This window comes from Capricornis sumatraensis, chromosome 19 (assembly GCF_032405125.1).
Source record: "Capricornis sumatraensis isolate serow.1 chromosome 19, serow.2, whole genome shotgun sequence".
Lineage (NCBI taxonomy): Eukaryota > Metazoa > Chordata > Mammalia > Artiodactyla > Bovidae > Capricornis > Capricornis sumatraensis.
The window spans coordinates 58,815,386-58,834,866 of NC_091087.1; positions in this window are offsets into that span (position 1 = coordinate 58,815,386).

The window sequence follows — 19,481 nt, forward strand, 5'->3', positions numbered from 1 at the left end:
AAAATTCTAACCTGTGGTAACATGGAAACAAATATTGTACCTATTGGGTTTTTAGCTCCTCACAAAAGATTAAGCAAACAGCAATAGTAACTTGAGTTTCTTATTTTTAACTCTATTTTCACATGTTACAACAAGAAAGGATGCAAGAATTAGTTGACTTGCAAGAAGGAATGAAAGGGATTAAAGATAGTTCAGAAATGTGGAGCCTTGCAGAATAAACATCCAACTGGTTTCCATTTCCACACAGTAAAATAAAACTGTGAAGGCCTTTAAAAAACAAATGCTAATTAAAATTCAGCATAGCAGCAGTAAAGAGCAAAACAAAAATATGGCCATCAGATACATTTTAAAATTTCTAAATGAACCAATTCTTCACCCACCAAATCTTTTTAGTAGAACCAGAAGGCCTAGAGAAAAATACGAGGAATGTGTTTCCTAGGATATCTGTTAAGTTTATACTCACAATTAAGTCCAGAGAGAAGGACATGTCTCCAAAAGAATTATGAGTGAGATATTGGGGCACAGTGCTGACTAAAAATATAAAATAGGAATGGAATAACTATAATGGCTATCTTTGAGAGAATTGCACTATCAAAGAACCACCAGCCCATGGTGGTGGATTTCTTCTGTGAAAGACATAGACAGTTCTTGGGCCTCAAACCTTACAGGAGTGAAGAAAGCTTAGAAAGCTGCTCATATCTCAATGAAGTCATTGGGGTGACTCAATGAAGTCATTTTCTCATATCTTCTTCAGAAGTATCCAATGACAGGGTATAAAGATCAGAGCCAAGGGACCCTGAGAATTGCAGGCTGGAGCACTCCTGTCAGGGAGGAAGCCCCCACAATGACTGTTCAGGGCAAGTACAGAATTTCCATGGTTCAGTGACTTCTAGGTACCCTTCTCTTCCCCTACCCTCATCCTTCCCATTCCTAAGTAGGAATGTTTATTCCAGTTATCCCATTCCTCTTCTGTGACTCCAACAAGAAAAGGATAGGGAGGGTATGTCATATTCCTGTGTGTGTTTGTGTTTACTTTTGTATTTTTCACATCTGTAAAATAAGTGGCACATCTAGGTTTAACACACATTAGATTTTGTGCTTTTAAATTTGATGATCATATTGGAGAGGACTTCTGAGTTTTCCCTCTTACGGAGATAAGAAGATATTTTTGCATGTGGAGAAGGGAATGAACAAGATATTTGTGACCATACGTGTGTCAATGTGTTCAAAACAGTCTTTTTCTCTTGCTGTGAACAAATTTTAGTGCTGAAATTCTTTACTTGCTTGAATCAGTCAGGATTATATAATTCTCATGGTCCAGTGAAATATGAGCAGAAGTGATAGTGTTAGGGGCAGAAGGTTAAGACTCAGCATAAAGGCGACATAAAGACATGTATGTTTTTCATGTCTTGTCTTTATGCTTTTTATGGAAGTGAGACCGTTGGTTAGGTTTTCTGAGTAACCACAATGGTCATGATCCCTTTTGTTTTGCTGAAAATGTTCACTTTCGTCTCAGGTTCAAAAGATTTGTTAACAAAATAAGCCACTCATTATATACAAATAAATAATACAAATATTTATTAGAGTTATCCAGCTTACTTTCAACATACTAACATTAAAAGAAGAGAGAAATAGAGCAGAGAATGCATCACCAAATTGGGTTTTAACCAACATCCAGACTTACACAGTGAAGTCGATTGTCACAGAACATTTGGAGTCTCAGTTGGGAAAAGGTTCCAGGCAGGGTGAGACTGCAAAGATTGCAGTTCCAGGTTCCTGCTTTTAATCCAAGGATCTTCACAAACTGATATCATCATCAATCTGTGACCAAATTGCAGCTCTGATTTCATGTTAATGCTGTTTGTTTTGTTGTGTAAAACTTGAAATACAGATAAGCCTGGGGCTTGATTGGCCAGATCCTCCCTGCCCTCTCCCCCACCTCCCCAATCTCAAGATTTCTCCCTCCATCTTATCTATGGTGCTGCAAGTCTTGCACTCAAGGCAGGCAGTTACTCACAGTCACTCCCAGTCGGGCAGTGTCCAGGCAGGTTAGAAGCAAGGTCAGAGGCCTGCTCTGCTTTGTCTCTGAAGCCTAAACAAGACTATTTATTTAATTTCCTTTTTTTGATGACAAATGTAGATATAGAACAAATAATAGCTTTGTGGTTGTAAATCACTGAGGTTTACAGATGTTTATTACTACAGCATTACTTAGCCTATCCTACTTACTATAAACCCAAACTCTACCCTAAAGGCAGAACTCAGGGTTTCATGTTTGGGAACACATGTAAGAATTAAAGATTTTGAAATTAAAAAAATAAAAAATTAAAATTAAAAAAAAAATAAATAAAACTTATGCAAATAAAAAAAAAAAAAAAAGAGGGACATGGGGGTCCGGGGAGTTGCAAGGAAAAAAAAAAAAAAAAAAAGAAAAATCATTTAAAAACATCACATCATTCACTTCTCTTTATGAGCCTCTACAATGACTCAAAGATAATCCTGATGTAGACTTTCTTTCTTCCAACTTTGTGACCTATTTTCCTTTGACTCTCCATTTCATTCAATTTACTGTAGCCACACATTTGTGACCTTGCCCTTCTTAGACCGTGGTAAGTATATTAACACTTCACCTTTGTTGTTCCTTCTTCATAGAATACTCTTATACCAGTTAGATACCTGGCTTTCCCTCTCACTCCTTCATAGGTGCTCAGTTCATTTCAGTTCAGTTGAGGCGCTCAGTTGTGTCCGACTCTTTGCGACCCCATGAATCGCAGCATGCCAGGCCTCCATGTCCATCACTATCTCCCAGAGCTCACTCAGACTCACGTCCATTGAGTCCGTGATGCCGTCCCCCCATCTCATCCTCGGTTGTCCCCTTCTCCTGCCCCCAATCCCTCCCAGCATCAGAGTCTTTTCCAATGAGTCAACTCTTCGCATGAGGTGGCCAAAGCACTGGAGCTTCAGCTTTAGCATCATTCCTTCCAAAGAAATCCCAGGGCTGATCTCCTTCAGAATGGACTGGTTGGATCTCCTTGCAGTCCCAGGGACTCTCAAGAGTCTTCTCCAACACCACAGTTCAAATGCATCAATTCTTCGGCGCTCAGCCTTCTTCACAGTCCAACTCTCACATCCATACATGACTACTGGAAAAACCATAGCCTTGACTAGACGGACCTTAGTTGGCAAAGTAATGTCTCTGCTTTTGAATGTACTATCTAGGTTGGTCGTAACTTTTCTTCCAAGGAGTAAGCATCTTTTAATTTCATGGCTGCAATCACCATCTGCAGTGATTTTGGAGCCCCCCAAAATAAAGTCTGACACTGTTTCTACTGTTTCTCCATCTATTTCCCATGGAGTGATGGGACCAGATGCCATGATCTTCATTTTCTGAATGTTGAGCTTTAAGCCAACTTTTTCCCTCTCCTCTTTCACTTTCATCAAGAGGCTTTTTAGCTCCTCCTCACTTTCTGCCATAAGGGTGGTGTCATCTGCATATCTGAGGTTATTGATATTTCTCCCGGCAATCTTGATTCCAGCTTGTGTTTCTTCCAGTCCAGCGTTTCTCATGATGTACTCTGCATAGAAGTTAAATAAGCAGGCTGACAATATACAACCTTGACATACTCCTTTTCCTGTTTGGAACCAGTCTGTTGTTCCATGTCCAGTTCTAACTGTTGCTTCCTGACCTGCATACAGATTTCTCAAGAGGCAGGTCAGGTGGTCTGGTATTCCCATCTCTTTCAGAATTTTCCACAGTTTATTGTGATCCACACAGTCAAAGGCTTTGGCATAGTCAATAAAGCAAAAATAGATGTTTTCCTGGAACTCTCTTGCTTTTTCCATCAGGTATCTCTTTATCTGTAAAACTTTCCTGAGCAGTCTTTATAACACCCATTCTTCCATTGCCATATTAATCTGCTTCCCTTTCCTCCAGCACACTAACCACCCACTGGTATATTGCATATTTATTGATAGACTGCTACTCTCCCTCTTCAAATGATGTCACACACGCTGGAATCTAACCTCCACAAGAACAGGCATTGTTTTGTTTATGGTTGTGGTCCCAGGTCCTATAAAGCTACCTGGCTTAGATAAGCCATTCAAAATACTTAATGAATGAAAACTAGAATAGATAAATTGGAGATGTGTCTTTTTTGGAAGTGCTGGTATTTTTAGGTAAATGTAATTTTGTTTGTAAGGACATAGGGATTTTGAAAGAGTACAAGAACTTCATTAGGAATCTGGTCATTGAGAGGAGGCAGGAATGACACTGGTAGTTGATGTACTATAGTCGACTATCTTCCATAAAAATATATGGAAAGCATTATTTCCCAATAGGGGATAAAGGTAAAGCAAATAAACATTCTGCCTTTGTCCACTGCCCATGGGTGAGCTGCTGCTGCTGCTGCTAAGTCGCTTCATTCGTGTTCGACTCTGTGCGACCCCATAGACGGCAGCCCACCAAGCTCCCCTGTCCCTGGGATTCTCCAGGCAAGAACACTGGAGTGGGTTGCCATTTCCTTCTCCAATGCATGAAAGTGAAAATTGTAAGTGAAGTTGCTCAGTCGTGTCCAACTAGTAGCGACCCCATGGACCACAGCCCACCAGGCTCCTCTGTCCATGGGGTTTTCCAGGCAAGAGTACTGGAGTGGGGTGCCATTGCCTTCTCCATGGGAGAGCTAAGAGAGTGAATACATATTAGAAAAGGTAATATGCCTTTGTATACCTCTGCTGGCCAGCCAGAAACTTTTATAAACTGAAAGACATAGAGGAGGATCTATATTTAAGAATGTAGGAAAAGCAATAGTATGACAGTTGTTAATTGGATAATAAATCCCGCACCTAAACACTTTAGTTTTTTGTACTCAAAGGCTTTCATAAATACATATAAGGAGTATGTATATGAGGTATCTTTTCTAAGTGAATTGATAATAAATCTTCCCAGTGTGTAATTTCCAGTGTTAAAGTAGAATCCTAAGAGAGTGCAATATAGTATACTTTGTGAATAAATTTTTAGTCATTATTTGTATGGATGTTGATTCTCTAACCCCCAAGATGCTACAATCACTGATTCCTTATCTGCTGATGGATGTGAACAACTGTTGGCAATAAAATCACAGTTGTTTCCAAAAGAGGAGAATAAGGCTCAGGTTCACTCTGGGACTCCTGGCAAGCATATAAATGGAGAACCCCCAACAGTAATGTATTTATACTCTAAGTTTAACTCAGGCAAACTGGTAAGTAAAATGTGCTCTATACTCTCTTATTTTGACAAATATACTTTATTAATGAGTTGGAAAGGTGGAACTGAATTTAGAACCTAAAATCTTAGATGCCTTTGAGTTCCATGCTAGAACATAGTCATAACCCACATCCTGGCCCCTTCACTTCCCATATCAAGTTCCATATGGTACAGGTAAGATCCTGGTGGTATTTCTACAGATACTTTCATTTGAACACTCAAACTTTATATTCAAAAACCTATAAACCTCTCGGGCTTTAAAAGGATCCCTTAGCTATCCCATGGGTTTAGAGAGACACGTACTTCCTTGGCATGAAAAATTCAGGAGAGAGCCCAGAACAGGTCCTAGAAACAAGGTTTAGGTCATTTGTGCAAGTAATTCTGAGACCTTTGGTATGCATTTTAATGCATATTAAATGCATTTAGGTTTTAATGTCTAGAAGTGAGGAATACATTCTTGGGGTGGATACATCCCTTGACCTTGCAACTCTTTTTCCTATGGAGGTTGGGAGTGTAGAGTTGGTCATAGGAAGTCCAAAATAAGACTTTCTATTTGGCGAGTCCCAGGCAATGGCCCTCTTGCTTAAGTCTAAGGACAGTGTCATACTAGTAAGGTTGATATCCAGAAGCTTCTCTATAGAATGTAGCCACAGGAGCTGGCATTTTATAAACCCAAACCCCTACTTATCAGAGGGCTCAATGGGAGTATTCAGGGCTGTAGATAGTAGTGGAAAACAACAATTGAGCCTTTCAGAGGCTCAGTTATGTGTATGTGTTAGTCTCTCCATCGTGTGTGAGTGACTCTTTGTGACCCCATGTACTAGAGCCCACCAGGCTTCTCTGTCCGTGGGAATTCTCCAGGCAAGAATACTGGAGTTGGTTGATATGCCCATCTCCAGGGGTGCAAACTTTAACTAAAGACGAATAATTCTTTTTTATTAGAACTAGAACATTTAACTCACTAATGGATTATTTTATGAAGTAATTTGGAACCTCATAAATGTGCAGTTAAAGCAGTTGATGCAGGTTTAGAGACTAGTCCAGGCATAATGACTCTGGATCCTTGAATTGGGAACTAAAGCTATCATTAAATAGGGTGTGGTTTTTCTGGCCCATAATGGCGATACTTAGCCAGAAGAATGTTAGTTGTACAGGAACTATTTGGTGTAAAATGTTGCGTACAATGGTTTTCTTTCTGCATATAGGGTGCCTGTAAAACTCCGGAATTAATATGTTTTAATTTTTCTTCATTAAACCATATATTCTGATGCTGGAAAATTCACTAGTGTTAAAAAAAAAAAAATCAAGTTTTCATTCTCTGTATGCCTCCAGAGGAGCTTGGTAGTTAAAGAAAAAGTGTTCATTTTAAAGAAATAGTCTGACCCAGGACTTGCATCACCTACTCGATGGACATGAGTTTGAGTAAGCTCTGGGAGTTGATGATGGACAGGGAAGCCTGGTTGCTGCAGTCCATCAGGTTGCAAAGAGTCAGACACGACTGAGCAACTGCAACTGAACTGAACTGACCCAGGAGGAGCTGTTGATTATTGATTGCTACAGGAAACACTTATAGACATTCTGGACTCTCTCCATGCTCAAGGGATCCCCAAACACAAAAGAATCACAAAACTTTGTTAAGTGGGCAAGGAATTATTTTATTAAAAACAAACACAAAAAAGACACTGAAATTACTGATTTGCTTAGTCAAGAAATTCTCAAAATTTGGGCCCACAGGGCCCTATTTTAGTCTTGAAAATTATTGAAAACTCCAGAGAGATTTGTTTGTATGACATATTTATTTATATCAAAATTTAAATTGATACTTAAAAGCATTTAATGTTTATTTAAATAACTAACACATATGCCAACAGATTCTTTATAAACTATATGTTTAAAAGTAGAAACTGGCATTATTTGTACTTTTCCTATTGGCTTTAGTGTTTGGCTTAAGAAATGAGAGTTGGGTTCTCAAATATACTGTTGCGTTCATTCTACTGCATACTACATCGTGTAGACTCTGAAAAAATGCCACTGTGAATGCATGGAGGTAAAAGAGCAAGTAATTTAGTTTAGCTTTTTTTATTTCTTTTTTACAGAAGCTCATTTTTTTCTGTGATTCTTGGTATTTTTATGAAACAGAATTTTGATTTTATGGCCCCATAAAGGTATCTCTGAGAGTCTCAGAGACCTACAGACTGCAATCGGAGAATCATTGTCCTAGTTTTAATCATTTAATGACTCTAAAATGTGCACTGTCCAATAAGGTATCTAATAGCCATGTTTGGCCCTTTAAATGCAAACTGATTAAGACTGAGTTGTTAAATATTCAGCTTCTTTTTCTCATTAGTCACCTTTCAAGTGTCCAGTAGCCACATGTGGTTAGTAGCTACTCTGCTGGGCAGCACCTAGCTGCCATGTTTAAACATTTCCACCATTCCTAAAAGTTAATATGGACTGTGCTACTCAACTTTATTTTTCCTATTCTTTTTCTGATCTAGCTCTTCTTTTGTTCCCCGTTTAAGAGAGAGTTTTAGCTATCGATTGTCCTCACATTTGAACAAACAACAAGAGTGCAGATGCGCAATTCTCATTATTCCCTGTCCTGAGGGACAACATCTAAAGAGATTATGGCAGGCAATGCTTGCTGCGGTGTAGAAAATGCAGTGTTCCAAAATGGTGAGTCAGAAAGAGAAAGATAAATATCATATTCTAACACATATATAGGGAATCTAGAAAAATGGTTCTGAAGAATTTATTCACAGGGCAGCAATGGAGAAACAGACATAGAGAACAGACTTATGGACATGGGGAGAGGGCAGGAGAGGGTGAGATGTATGGAGAGAGTAACATGGAAACTTATATTACCATATGTAAAATAGACAGCCAACAGGAATTTGCTATATGGCTCAGGAGACTCCAACAGGGGCTCTGTATCAACCTAGGGGGGTGGGATGGGGAGGGAGATGGGAAGGAGGTTCAAAAGGGATATATGTATATATATGGCTGAATCATGTTGAGGTTTGACAGAAAACAACAAAATTCTGTAAAGCAATTATCCTTCAATAAAAAACAATAAATTAAAAAAAAATGGTGCTAAGTGCTAGCCCATGTTGAAGACTGCTCACCACCCTTTGATTGATCTAAACTAGGATATACCCTTGTTTAGTGCTAGTCAGTTTACTTAACTTTCTTGCCAGTTATGCCAGAGTTAATACTGACTGTGCGGACTCATTTGAAAAGACCCTGATGCTGGGGAAGATTGAGGGCAGGAGGAGAAGGGGACGACAGAGGATGAGATGGTTGGATGGCATCACCGACCTGACGGACATGGGTTTGGGTGGACTCTGGGAGTTGGTGATGGACAGGGAGGCCTGGCATGCTGCAGTCCATGGGGTCACAAAGAGTTGGACATGACTGAGAAACTGAACTGAAGACTTTAGCACATGGAAAGTCAGGAAAATGATTATCGATGATTGGTATTTTTTTCTCATATTGAAGTTAAGAAGCAAGAGTTTTTATTAGGTAAGACCTAAAACATGAGTTCTTGCTAATATATTTGATACAGCTACCCTTCTTGGAGAAGGCAATGGCGACCCACTCCAGTACACTTGCCAGGAAAATCCCATGGACAAAGGAACCTGGTAGGCTGCAGCCCATGGGGTTGCGAAGAGTCAGACAGGACTGAGTGACTTCACTTTTACTTTTCACTTTTGTGTATTGGAGAAGGAAATGGCAACCCACTCCAGTGTTCTTGCCTGGAGAATCCCAGGAACAGGGGAGCCCGGTGGGCTGCCGTCTATGGGGTTGCACAGAGTCAGACACGACTGAAGTAAATTAGCAGCAGCTATCTGTCTTCTGATGCCTTGCTTTTGTTGCTCTGATAATTTAGTGTGTACAAACACGTATTACTTTGAATGCTCCCCAAAATAATTTATACTGGAAGTATTTTCTTGTAGTCTTTATTTCTTTCATTATTTTGTACTGTCAGAAGGCATGTGGTTGATTTTGTCTCTGGGTTCTCTGTATCTCTTAGACTGTAAAATCTGAGAAGGTAGAAACCTAGCATAGACTTGGCTAAAACTGTCCTTTCATCATGGTGCTTGACTGAGATAGATCCCGATCTCATAAGGCAGGAGCCAAAAGCTGGCCCCACTGTTTCTGACTGGTTTCATCATTCTTTTTGGTTTTTCTGGTCTTCCTTCCTATTCTTACCTGGAGAATTCCACGGACAGAGGGTCCTGGCGGACTACAGTCCATGGGGTTGCTAAGTGTCGGACATGACTGAGTGACTAACATACACACGCAGTTCCTACTTATATAAATAATCACTTCAGGCTTTCTTGCTCACCTGTTCCCCACATGAATCTTGGATACTTTTAAAGTATCCAAGGACTTGATAGTAATTGGGATGTTTCAAGACATAAAGCTCTAACTTTTAGCTACACCCACTTGGTCAAGTCAATTGCATTATCTGCATCTAATTCCTTCTCCCCACTTGGAACAAAATACAGTAGAAAATGTTATCATCTTTTAGTCCCTTTTGCATTATTATATTTATCACACCCTATAATTTTCCCACTTTATCAGGTTTGCTATTTTTATAAGAAAAAAATCTTTAGGCCTAAATAACTGTTTTTGATTGAATAATTAGCAGATATTTATATTTATATTTTATTTTCATGATATCCATGATGCTTATTGCATCTATTAATGAAAAAAAAAATATCACCTTTACTATGATGTAATTTTTTTAAGTCTCAATTCCAGAAGGAGAAGTAATCTTGAAAGGAAGACAGTAAGTATCCTCACTTTAGAAAGAGAGAGTATCTTTAAAAATCACATCATTTAAAACAAGATCTTTGTCTAGAAGAGAAGAGGGCAAGCTTCCTACAACTTGACCAGCCAAAACAGAAGGGTGTGAAAGTCATGCCAGAATATACAGGACACACTTGTGCGAGGTAGACAGAGGAAAGACTATCCTGGCTTTGGAAAAGGTTGTAACCTAGGTCTTTCAGCAGCTGTGGCATCTAGAATGGTTTTCTGAAGCCCAGGCTAAGCACTTTTCTGGTATGTATCTTTTGGCTGGAAAATACCTTGGAATAACCCTTTTTAATACCTTCCCATGGCTGACAGGAATGCTTAAAAGGGTTCTATCAGAGTCTCCACTCAGGGCGGAAACATTTGAAGTGCACTGTCTGGCTTAGGTAATACATTGGCAGCAACTATTTTATTTAAAAGAAAAATCCATCAATTAACCAGTGAACATGACAGATAGAGTGACAGTATTTCTTTTTGTTCAAAGGAGGTAGCTAAAGAAAAGGGAACACTGGGTAGATGAAGAGGAAAAGTCACCCCCGGGGGAGAAGAAAAGAGCCCCCTGAGAATGCAGACGGCTCACAAATAGATCTGTCAGATTCTTTTAGACTTTGATGAAAGGCACAGGGCTTGGTATTACGAAGATTCTGGGCCAAAACAGCTCTTCACCTTAGATGAATTCTGCTGCTGCTAAGTCACATCAGTCGTGTCCGACTCTGTACGACCTCATAGACTGCAGCCCACCGGGCTCCCATCCCTGGGATTCTCCAGGCAAGAACACTGGAGTGGGTTTCCATTTCCTTCTCCAGTGCATGAAAGTGAAAAGTGAAAGTGAAGTCACTCAGTCCTGTCTGACTCTTCACGACTCCATGGACTGCAGCCTACCAGGCTCCTCCATCCATGGGATTTTCCTGGCAAGAGTACTGGAGTGGGTTGCCATTGCCTTCTCCAGATGAATTCTAAGCCCAACTAAAGAGAGAGAATACCACAAGAGGAAAAATGAGCCCAGATTTGGAGAAGATGAGTGTAATGAAGAGTGCATTTGACTGATCCGTAATTTACTTTGAATAACACTTTCAACCCCATGGACTATAGCCTGCCAGTCTCCTCTGCCCATGGAATTCTCTAGGCAAGAATGCTGGAATGGGTTGCCATTTCCTTCTCCAGGGAATCTTCCCTACCCAGGGATTGAACCCTGGTCTCCTGCATTGCAGGCAGATTCTTTACTGTCTGAGCCACCAGGGAAGCCCTAGAATAACACTTGCCTATATTCAAATCAGTATGAAATCAACAAAAACCAGGCATTGAGACCTTTTTGTATTGTGCGTCTTTGTAGGTATGCTATTGAATGCCAATATATCTTAGTAAGACCAGCATGCATGTTCATGTATTTGTTTACAGGAGATTTCTCTCAAAATTTTAAAGCAATTTAACAAACATTTACTCTGTGCCTTTTGTGTGTGACAATATATAGGTGCTTCTGGCAATGCAGTAATAAAAGACAAAAATCTGGTTTCATAGTTCTAGTTAAATAGGCAGCTATGATATATAGGCAATGTGCATGTATTTAAGTGGGCAACATTTTTATATTTAGACCTGTAGATTTTTATAATCAATAGATTCCTAAACATACATGAAATATAAATATTGCAAATTAATTTTTAGTCTCTTACCATCTTAATATTTCTGAAAGCCTCCCATAAGTATTTGCTTGATGATTATCTGTTTCTAGTTAAAACAATGATGAAAAGAGTTATTGTTTTGTGTTTTAAGTTTTTTGTTTTTTTTTTTTAAATATTTCTCTGAGGTGGATAGGGAAATTTTATGCCATTGATTTCTTGAATACCCAATCTCTGGTAGGAAATTCCAAAATATCCCATTAATTTTTTTCTGCTAGTATTCACAACATTAATGTATTCTCCACTAACTTTGAATAGTACTGGTCTGAGTGTGTAATGGAATATGGAGGTTAAATTTTTTAAAAAAATTTTATTGGAGTATAGTTGACTGACAATGTAGTATTAGTTTCTGCTGTACAGAACTGAAAGCATGTGACTTGTGAAAGTGAAAGTCACTCAGTCATGTCCGAGTCTTTGCAACCCCATGGACTATACAATCCATGGAATTCTCCAGGCTGGAATACTGGAATGGGTAGCCTTTCCTTTCTCCAGGGCATCTTCCCAACCCAGGGATTGAATCCATGTCTCCCGTATTGCAGGGGGATTCTTTACAAGCTGAGCCACCAGGAAAGCCCAAGAATACTGGAATGTGTAGCCTATCCCTTCTCCAACGGATTTTCCCGACCCAGGACTTGAACTGGAGTCTCCTGCATTGCAGGTGGATTCTTTACCAACTGAGCTATCAACGAAGCCTGTGACTTCTGAGGCAAGATCAAAATAGCCACTGTAGCTTTTGCTCTGCTCTCTCTTGGACCACTGGGGCTAGAGAAAGCCAGTTGCTACTTGGTGAAAACTTTTAGGAAGCCCCCCAGCAAGGTCCACATGATAGTAACTAGTGCCTCTTGTGGACAGCCAGAATTAAGCCCTCCATGCTTCTCCGTCCTTGGAATTCTCCAGGCAAGAATACTGGAGTGGGTTGCCATTTCCTTCTCCAGGGGATCTTTCTGACCTAGGATTGAGCCCCAGTTTCATGCATTGGAGGCAGATTCTTTACTGTCTAAGTCACAAAGGAAGCCCATAAAATTAACTTACCAGCCACTAATTTAGTGTGCCATCTTGGAAATGGATCCTCTAGCCCCAGTCAAGCTTTCACAAAACTGTGGTCCAGGCCAACATCTTGACTAAAACCTGATAAAAACAAGACAACAACCCCCAAATGGAGTCACTTATGCTAAGTCCGATGCCACTTAATCTGAGGTGTGATTATGCTTCTGGCTTTCTCAGAAATGGAATCTTAAACCAGTCAGTCAGGAATCATGTGATCAGCATTAGTCAGGTCATTTGCCTGAAAGACTCCTGCAGTCTCCTAAAGAAAAGCAACCTTGCTATAACCAAACTGATTTTTTGCCTGGTATAACATCCTGTGCCTGCCCTTTTCTGCCTGTAAAAGTCTTTCGTTTTATATAACTACTTGGAGCTCCTTTCTATCTGCTAGATTGGATGCTGCCCAATTCAAATTGATTTTTTTCCTCAAATATAACCTGAAAATTTTCAATATGCCTCAGTTTACCTTTTGACAGAGGAGAGAACAACAGACCCTTGAAGACCTGCAGCAGCAGTGAGTAAATAGGTATAAGTACCTCCTGAATCCCTTGAATGCATTGTTTTTGCTGCCTCTGGAGGTCATGGGTTAAATACCTTGAGGATCCTAGCTTTTGCCTTATGAAAAAACTTTCAGACTTTATTTGAGCATTTCTCTATCTGGATTTGGTCTAGAAATCAGCTAGAGTCAGACTGGGTCCAACTTGAAAGCTGGACTGAGTTTAGGGTTGGACTGGGTCCAACTTGGAAACCAGACTGGGACTAAATCCAAGTCAGACTGGATTCTACCAAGAAACCAAACTAGATCTGGGGTTGAACTGAGTCCAGTTTAGAAAGTGGGTATTCCAGGGTTGGTCTGGATCTGATTTAAACTGGACTGCATCTAGTGTGAAGCCTCAGGTGAAGAAAATTTTACAAAGGCCAAAAAACAAGGTTAACCATACCAAAGATAATCTGGAGTTACGGCGGCCACAATGGACAACTTTTAACCTAGATAAGCTTCTGCATATACAAACTGCCCAAGAGAAAAGGGGATCTCAGCCAAGCACTCACTATACAGGATAAGGGAGTATTAGTTTTTCTTTCCTGCAGTTTCCCATTATCAGGATGAGACCTGCTTGGCTGCCCCATTCTCTCTGGAACCTGCAAATGGGATCCTGGGAAAACTGGCAAAAGCAGGCAAAAGGTGAGAATTCTTACCAAAGTCAGTTTCCAGGTCTCTATCTGTGGTCAAGAGAGGAAGGTAAATTTTTATGTTGTCCCTTCCTTTCTGAATTCAGAGAGGTTGGCAAAAGCAATTTTTGTGATAATTAGATCTTTGAATTATGAATTGTGAATTTGTTTTCCAGTGCCCATTGGTTGTCAGTCCTTTCTCTCCTAGGGACAGCTGTTGCCTCCTTGCTTGTGTTCTGAGATCTTGGCTTGACAAATGGAAGGTTGGGGATGCCTAAAATTTAGTCAGAGAGAAATGTGGGTTGCACTTCATCTACAGCTGAGATCCCACTGGAGACCTAGCTCTTAGGAGCACTGTCCTAGTCATTCTTTATTTTGATTACCTTCTGGGATTGGCTCTGGATCTTGGGAGGATCTGGATATTCACACTCTCTTTGGGGATGCTGCTTGCATCTAAGATATTGTTTATACCTTCTGGAATATCTATTCTTTCTTCCAGCTGAAACTTGAGAAGACATTTGTACAGATACATATATATATATATATATATATTTTAAAGTAACTCTATGGTCAAAAGTTGGCTACCTTGGAAGCTGATAGTCATAACCTGAGAAGGACCATTTTCCGTCCTTCTTCCCTAAGCTAAAATGAAGCTATGTACCAGAGAGAAAAACATTCTGAAGACTTTGTGAGATTTACTGAAATGTTCCAAGACTCACATTCTAAAATATAGTTGTCTTTTGGTTTCTATATTAGTTGAAGATATTCTCCCTGATAGTAAGATGAAAACTGAGAGCAATGTTTCTGAATGGGTGTGTCAGGCTCCTGAAATCATTCAAGTCACCACCTAATTTTTAAAGGAATTAGAAACAGCTGTACCTGTCTTAAAAATTTAATAGCTACAAGAATAGAAATGTGGTCCTAGAAACAATTCATAGCCCATTTATTTTATTTATTTATTTTTTAAAAGTGAAAGTGAAGTCGCTCAGTCGTGTCAGACTCTTAGTGACCTCATGGACTGCAGCCTACCAGGCTCTTCCATCCATGGGATTTCCTAGGCAAGAGTACTGGAGTGGGTTGCCATTTCCTTCTCCAGGGAACTTCCCAACCCAGGGATTGAACCCAGGTCTCCCACATTGTAGACAGATGCTTTACCATCTGAGCCACCAGGGAAGTTTTTAACTGATCCCCAAACCTCTCCAGGAGGAGCAGTGGTAAAGAATCTGCCTGCCAATGTAGGAGATGCAAGAGGCACAGTTTACATCCCTTGGAGGAGAAAATGGCAACCCACTCCAGTATTCTTGCCTGGAAAATTTCATGGATATAGGAGCCTGGTGGGCTATAGTCCACGGGGTCATAAGGAGTTGGACACAAGTGAATGACTATACACATGCACAAAAACCTTCCCTATTTATCCCAAAAAGTGAAGTGAAGTTGCTCAGTTGTGTTCGACTCTTTGCGACCCCAGGCTCCTCAGTCCATGGAGTTTTCCAGGCAAGAGTACTGGAGTGGATTGCCATTTCCTTCTCCTAAAGTGCCTTTCTAACTGCGAGATTGAAAGCTACCCAATTTAAATCAATTTTACTCAGATGAACTCTTAAAAAATAGTTAATCTTTTATCTTTTAACAACCTTAGAATAGAAACAGTGCCAGATTCTCGCAGCTAAGCTGTCCCAGAATTCCTGTCCCAGGGAAACTGTATAATAAGAAAGGTTTATTGTTGTTTTAAGTGCCTAATTTGGGGGTAATTTTTATGCAGCAGTAGATAAGTTTTCCTGTGTGTGTGTGTTTTTTTTTTTTAATGTCCCCAAACCAAAGTGGGCTTTGATTCCTAGCTCAAGTGGAACACTCTGATAACTTTAGAATATCAGCTTCTTTCTCTCAGCATTCAAACAGTTGCTTCTGAACAGGCAGAAGTCCAATACTGAAAATATTGTCTTTTCCTTTGGCTCAGCAGTGGCAAGCAGACCTTGACAACTATTTCAACCTATTTAGTTGGCTAGCAAAAGTGTTACTATCAGTTGTAATACTTTTTCCCGAATATTACTTTCAAAAGGCTAATGGTTGAGCTAACATTAATTCATTCTAAAATGTACACACTTATGTCTTACATAGTTAAGTTTCTCGGACTCAATTAGATACATTTTCTTTTTATCCATTTTTGCTCAAAATATAATGCATTTAAAAATGTGGGGAAAATATTGCGTATCCTAGATTATTCTAAAATGAAAGTTTGAAAAAAAGTATGTCTGACTATAATAAAAACATAAAAAAAAAAAAACAATTTAATGTTGACTTGAAACAAACAGGTTACCAGGTATTCCTACAGAGAAGATGAGTTTACTTAGGATGTGCAGAGATTTATAATTTGAGTTCTAAACCATGGTAGCCATGTGAGAGTTCCCCCAAGGAAAGGGGAAAGAATGCTTTTTTAGAGAGAAAAAGGAAGTGGGGAGGGCTATAGGAAACAAAGAGCCCATGGCTTTTCTTTTGGCTAAGTCTTTGCCAGAAAGAGTCTTTCTTTTCGCTGTTGGCTACATGATAGTCACCGGATACAATACCCAACTCTATATATTGAGGTTTCTGTTTATTAATGTTTTTTACCCTGGTCAAACATCAATGTACTTTTAATACAACAGGATATATCATGTTTGGAGAAAATATGTGAACGTATTTTAGTTTCAAAAAGCCCATATTATTTTCTATAGAGAATGTTTTCTGTATTCTAACATTAATAATACAATTGAGATGAACCACACCATTCTGATATTCTTCTGTGTATCTTAATTTTGACCTTCCAAAGCTTGACCACTTCCGATCTAATCTTCTAGTTTATTCAATGTGTCTATAAAATAAAAATATAAATTCAATTTATAAATACAGTCTTTCAAAGTCAAATATTGGTCACTGGTTCTTATGTATTTTGTTATTATTGGGTCACTAAGAAGACTCTTGAGAGTCCCTTGGACTGCAAGGAGATCCAACCAGTCTGTTCTGAAGGAGGTCAACCCTGGGATTTCTTTGGAAGGAATCATGCTAAAGCTGAAACTCCAGTACTTTGGCCACCTCATGTGAAGAGTTGACTCATTGGAAAAGACTCTGATGCTGGGAGGGATTGGGGGCAGGAGGAGAAGGGGACGACCAAGGATGAGGTGGCTGGATGGCATCACTGACTCAATGGACGTGAGTCTGAGTGAACTCCGGGGGTTGGTGATGGATAGGGAGGCCTGGTGTGCTGCGATTCATGGGGTCACAAAGAGTCGGACACCTCTGAGTGACTGAACTGAACTGAACTGAAGTTGTATTGGACTGCTTGTGACCCCGTGGACTGTAGCACACCAGGTTTCTCTGTCCTCTACTATCACCCAGAATTTGCTCAAATTCATCTCCATTGAGTTGATGATATTATCCAACCATCTCATCCTCTGCTGCCCACTTCTCCAATCTTTTTCAGTAACAGGGTCTTTTCTAATGATTCAGCTCTTTGCATCAACTGACCAAAGTATTGAAGATTTAGCTTCAGCGTCAGTGCTTTCAATGAATATTCAGGGTTGATTTCCTTTATGATTGACTGGTTTGATTTCCTTACAATCCAAGGGACTCTCAAGAGTCTGCACAATTTGAAACTGTCAATTCTTTGGTGCTCAGTCTTCTCTATGATCTAAATCTCACATCCGTACATGACTACTGGAAAAGCCACAGCTTTGACTAGATGGATCTTTGTCAGCAAAGTGATCTCTGCTTTTTAATATACTGTCTAGGTCTGTCATAGCTTTTCTTCCAAGGAGCAAGCATCTTTTAATTTCATGGCTGCAGTTCCCAACCACAATGTTTTTGGAGCCCAATTAAATAAAATCTGTCACTGCTTCTACTTTTCCCCCTTCTCTTTGCTGTGAAGTGATGGGATTGGATGCCATGATCTTCATTTTTTGAATGTTGCATTTCAAGCCAGCTTTTTCACTCTCCTCTTTCACTTTCATCAAGAGGCTCTTTAATTCCTCTTCACTTTCTGCCTTTAGAGTGATATCGTCTGCATATCTGGGGTTGTTGACCTTTCTCCTGGCAATCTTGATTTTAGCTTGTAACTCATCCAGCCTGGCATTTCACATGATGTGCTCTGCATAAGAGTTAAATAAACAGGATGACAACTGTACTTGTTGTACTCCTTTCCCAATTTTGAACAAGTCTGGTGCTCTGTGTTCAGTTCTAATCATTGTTTCTTGGCCCACATACAGGCAGGAGACAGGTAGAGTGGTCTGGTACCCCCATCTCTCTAAGAATTTTCCACATTTCTCATGTATAAAATATTTAATAATTACTTTATAGTAGTTAATATCATTTTATTGTATGTTGCTTTTAACTTACACATCTGTGTAGTATGTACCCAAAGGCTGAAGAGATTTTTGATTTTTGACTTTCTCCTCTGAGTTGATTTATGTGCTTGAAAATGACAAAGTATTTTTAATTTATATTATGCCAAAGTAATTTTTAGTATTTTCTCCCCTTCACTATATTTCAGTAAATTCAATATATTTTAATTGGTATAGATGTCAGCAAAAATTTCAACAATAATAAAAAAATACATGAAACAGTATTTAAGATTTGACACACAAAATTAACCAACTGCATGAATGTATTTTATTAGTTTGTGGCTACAAGCACTAAATCAGATAGAAAACTAAGGCTGTAGATTTTGCCAAGAAGCCCTCTTAGAATATTCATTTGTTGCAGATAGCATTTCTTTCTTATTCAGAATGTCCAGATGTTTGCCTAATTTCTTCACTTGAGTTTGCGTGTGTAGACATGAACTTAATCCCTAATGTTGAATGGTAAAAACATAATTTAGTTCCACCGAAGCTAATGAAGTGAGAGTGTAATGCTCTATTATTCTCAAAAAGGCCATTTATGTGCATTGTGCTCCAGTCCAAAAAATAAATCTTGCAGTTCAAATTGCCATATGCTCAGAATTTTAGCACAGGTGAGCACAGTAAGACCAGCTGCTGTTGCTCTGAGTAATGATATCATGCAACAAAGGAAAATTTCTTTTGAAATTGAATGTACATCACTCTTTCAGATTAGAAGCAAAGATGTTTGAAAGAAATGACTACAGGAAGAAGTCCACTGTTAGCATATTCTTAATACTGTTTCAGTATATACTTATCTAATTTTAGAAAAGCAGTTTCTCTCTGACTTGTTTTTTTTTTTTTTGGTTGTTTGGTTTAGCTTTCAAAAATTACTTTTATTTTTATGAAATATATATTAATATATATATATAAATGTATATTGCACAATACATAGTATATATTACATATTGTGTTTATGTGATTTAAAAATAATAGTAATACTGCTGACTGATGTTACAAGTATATCCATGGAGTAGAAAAGAAAATAGAAAATAACTTTTTCCAATAATAATATGGAGATTTACCATATAGTAAATGTAGCAAATCAAATTATAGAGACAAAGATGGGCTTTGTAATCAATGGTATTGGGGCAACTAGGTAGCCATTTGGAAAAAAGTTCCATATTT